The sequence below is a fragment of the Dendrobium catenatum genome, unplaced genomic scaffold, assembly GCF_001605985.2.
Source record: "Dendrobium catenatum unplaced genomic scaffold, ASM160598v2 fragScaff_scaffold_1338, whole genome shotgun sequence".
NCBI lineage: Eukaryota > Viridiplantae > Streptophyta > Magnoliopsida > Asparagales > Orchidaceae > Dendrobium > Dendrobium catenatum.
Genome location: NW_021319800.1, coordinates 1,900,096 through 1,905,152, shown reverse-complemented (window position 1 = coordinate 1,905,152; position 5,057 = coordinate 1,900,096).

The following is a 5,057-nucleotide window of genomic DNA, read 5'->3' as shown; positions in this document are numbered from 1 at the left end:
TTCCAAAATATCTTATTTTGATATTTAACACCTATCCATTGCCTTCACTCATTATATTAATCTAAAATTTATTAGTGGTTTCATAATTATATACTTTCTTTTTAGGTGATTTAATCTAATAAGTTAATTCACATTAATAATAAAATGTTTTTTTGTAAGTAATCAAATGCTTAAGTAAATTTTTTAAAGTTAATTTATCTAAAATTACTACTTTTAAATGAAAAGATTAGTTGTTATTTATAACTATTTTATTAAGAAAATTTTGTAAATTGTGGACTATTAAATACTTTAAGGATCTTAATTTTGAATTTTACAGAATTCATAATTCAAGCAAAAAGTGTAATATTGAAGGAAGTAATAAATCAAAGAAATTTTATTTCATTATTTTTTTTGCCAAATTACAAAATTAATTTAATAAAACTTGCATAAAATTTTACAGCTAAACACAATAAAATATAAAGCAAACTTAACAAAAATAAAAATACAAAAAGTAAAAACAAATACTAAAAAGTAACAACAGTTTTTAACAAGGCTTTTAAAACCGGATCAGTCAATGAACCGGAAGGAGGGGTTAGAGGTTTGATGGTTCGACCGGGGTCGAACCGGATGACGTAATAATTATTTATTATATTTAAATATTATAATAATGACACAACTATTTATAAATATATAGCAAAAATTGAAGAAAATTATAATATGAAGTATAAAAAACAACTTTACAAATTCATAAATAAAAAAACTGAAATTCAATAACAAGACATGCACATACCTGCTTCAAAAATCAAGCTCTAAAAGCTCTTGTCACTTCAATGATCCCTTGACTCTGTTATTTGCAATGGCTAAAGAGTCCTCGGGATGGTCACTTCTTATTCTCTTAACTTTTGGGAACAATTGTTAACGACATTTAAGCTGATAACATTCATTCATTATGAGCTAGAAATAAGATCCCTGCATAGGCAAAGTAGGAAAAAAGGAATAGAAAGTTCCAGCATCTCCATAACAGGGCATGGGCTCACCTCATATAATACTATATGAATGCTAGAAAATAATATCTAATTATATTAAGTTATTAACTACTTAAATTAGATCAGAATCCACAATAAACTAAATTATAATTAAAGCATTAGGGAATCCTAAACAAAAAACCTAGCAAGTTATCATGCTGGATAACAAAATTAGGAAGAAAAAAAAAAGACAACGCTTTTCATATTTAAAAAAAAAAAAAGAAAAGATGATTTGTAACTTGTAAGTATAACCTTTTTTGCTCGGCTGCAGTATGCTTTGCCTCTAGCCGCTGACCAGGATCTTCTTCTTGAGATGACCAAGACGGACTCCTTGGTTTTGGCCTAGCTTTGCTTGACAACCACTCATGAAATTGCTGTTCAAATATTATTACAAGTTTATATGCAGCATGCCAGCATGTACATTGAAATGGTTTTGTGCAAGAGCATGTAGAAAGCAGAATAATAGAAAAAACACCGGAAGCCGAGATGAAGAAGTGGGATGCGGAGAAGAAGATACCCGAGGAAGAGAAGATGACGCCAAGCAAGCAGGCCGCAGGCGACACGATTAATCGAATAGGGTTTTTTTTTTTTTGCGTCGTTACTTTGAATACCTCCGCTCGCACTCAGATGGAATCTCAGCTAGCCGTCCGTTTCCTTTTTTAGCGAACAGGCCGGTTAAAGCAAACCGGAACTGGTTCGACGGTTCGCCGGTCGGACCGCCGGTTCGAGCGGTCCGCAGCCGGTTTTCTGCGAACACGGTTCTAAACCGAACCGAAACCGGCCGGCCGGCTTGTTCCCGGTTCAACCGGTTGAACTGGCCGGTCCGGTCCGATTTTAAAAGCCTTGGTTTTTAATTGAATAAAAAAAACTAAAAATAAAAACTACAACAAAAATAAAGTAGGGTTCTCCCTACTACTCGTCTTCATCTCCTTCTTTTTCTTCTTCTTCTTCTATTTCTTCCTGTGGTGCTGCTACTAAGGGTCCTGGTCATGGATAGGGGGGTGGGCTAGGGAAATCTGGTGATCATGTGAGTCCATCTCTTGGCTCTTAAACCAGCCTATTATGGCTATATTGTAGTTAGTCTGATATTAGTGTTATTGTTGGTTCTAGAGCATCATATGATCGTAGCAGACATACAACCTTTGTTATAGCTCAGTCAATTGTTGTCTAAACTAATCAATAGAAATCTCAATCAGATCAACTTTGTCAATAACGTTTGCTGCCTAATCTCCTTGCATCCTTAGATCTCCGCCCTGCTGCTGCATGGGTTGGTTGGTAGGATAAATCCCTCACCACAGTACTCTGACATGGTGATTCTGAAATACATGATCTTAGATCTTATTTGAATAATAGTAGGCATGACCTTCTCCTCCCTTGGGTTCCCTACTACCTCAACTAATTCATATAATTCATAAATTAAAATGGGATGTCCTTGCCCTATAGAAGTAGTCCCTCTAAGCATTTATTGGATAGATTACAAAATAATTTTACTAAAATTGACACTCATATCTCTTTGAATATAGTAGTTTAAAGCCTCCTAATCCTTAGTTACCTTAATGATGTTTTTACTCGGCATAAGCTTTGCAGTAGTGTCAGACTTTGGACTCTTAGGTGAAGGTAGAAGTAGTAAAGTTTATTATTTTATCATCTCTCATATTCCATTGGGATTTTAAATCCCTCAAAGTTATGTACCTAAAAATTTCCTCGTAGTCAATGGAAGTGATGAAAAAAATTTAAATGCTCATCCAATCGAACTAGAAATTAAGGGTTTAGAAGATTTGGTTGATAGAGATAGGGAGGGAAAGGGATCCATTTACCGTACATAATAATGAATTGGTTTTATAAGCCTCATGTCAAAACTCCTCTAACTCATTTAATTTTATTAATATCATTTTCCTAGCACCCTAAAGATTGTAATTCATATCTTTCACTATCCAAAATGCTTTATTATCTAATTCCAATAACAAATGATAAGATCGATTTTCCAAAGATTAATCTATAGGGAGACATTCTAATAGGTATTTTAAATGCAATCCTATAAGCCCAAAGTGCATCATCTAACATTAAAGTCCTATCTTTCCTTTTAGGACTTTTTTTTTTTTTTTAAATTCTCTTAATCTCTCTATTACTTATTTCAGCTTGACCACTAGTTTGGGGATGATAAGTAGTTACAACTTTTTGTTAAATGTCATATTTTAAAATCAAAGCCTCTATTCTCTTATTGTAAAAATGACTTCCCCAGTTATTAATAATATCTCTATGAACTCCAAATATAAAAATTATATATACATATTCTTAATAAATTTAACAAACACCTAAGATTCCATTTTGGGGTTGCTACTCATTCAATCATATATTAATTTTTATAAGATTGCACAAATGATCCCATCAAATCAATTATCCAATTATAAATAAAATTCACTTTTAACACCATGCTAAGAGTCATTTCATTTTTTCTACTAATGCTAACTACCCTCTCGCACCGGTCACATTTTTTTTTTACATATTTATTTGCATCCTTATATAGGGTAGGCTAATAAAATCCATATTGAAGAATCATATAAGTAGCTCTAAAACCTCCAAAATGACCTCCATGCTCAGAGTCGTAACATTGTTTAATTATTAATTTAATTTTAATTACAATGGCACATCGCTTAATGAATTCTTCTTTTACATTTTCTAAATAAGGGCGGTTCATCTCAAAAATAAAATGTAGCATTATACAAAAATTTACTCTTTTGGACATAAGACACGGTAGTAGGAATAACCCCACAAACAAAATAATTCACAATACCAGCACAAGAGATGCCATGTGAATGCATAATAAATAAATGCTCATTAGGAAATATTTCATTAATTTCACACTCATGACATGCAAGTTCTTCCAACTCTATCCTAGATAAATGATCAGCCACCTAGTTCTTATTTTCCGTTCTATAAAATTTTTCTACGTCAAATTCTTGCAAGAAAAGAATAAACCTCACCAATCTAGGTTTGACATCTTTTTTGTCATAGAAAATTTAATAGTAGAATAATCAGTGCACGTTAGAACATGGGTGCCAATTAAAAAAGATCTAAACTTGTCAAACGCAAAGATAATGGCTAACTATTCCTTTTTGGTAGTTATGTAGTTAAATTGAGTTGAATTCAAGGTTCTACTAGCATAATAAATAGCATAAAAATTTATCTTTAATTTCTTTTCCCTAACACAACACCAACAACATAATCACTAGCTTCACAAATGATTTCAAAATGCAGTGTCCAATTAGGTGTAACAATGATAGGTGTAGTGATTAAGTGTTATTTTAAAAATTTAAAACTTTTTAGGTATTCTTTATTAAAGTCAAAAGGCACATCATTTTCAAGTAAATGGCACAATGGTTTTGAAAATTTTAAAAAATTTCTTATGAATCTTCTATAAAAACCAACACATCTTAAAAGAACTTCTTATTCCTTTGACAGAAGTGGGTGGTGGAAGGTTTTTCATTACTTGCTCTTTAGCTCTATCCACTTCTAAATCTCTCTTAGAAATTTTATGACCTAGAACTATGCCTTATGCTGCCATAAATTGACATTTCTTCCAATCAATGCCAAATTTATTTTAACGCATCTTTTTAAAATCATAATTAAATATTCCAAATAAGAATCCAAAGTGGTACCAAAAATAGAGAGATAATCCATGAATGTCTCAAAGCCCTAGTTAATTAAATAAAAAAACTAGATATTATACACCTCTAAAAAGTAGCATGAGCATTGCAAAAATCAAAAGACATCCTTCACAAGGCAAAAGTTTAATACATATTGATATATATAGTCTTATCATGGTCTTCTGATGCTATAAGAGTCTAGTGATATCCTGAATAACTATCTAAGATATAATAAAAAATATGTCATGCTAACCCATCTAACATCTTGTAAATGAATGGTAGGGAAAAATAGTCCTTCCTAGTTGCTATGTTCAGCTTCATATAGTTATACAAATTCTTCATCCAATAATTATCCTAGTAGGTATTAATTCATTTTTTTATTGCCTATTACAATTAAGCCTCCTTT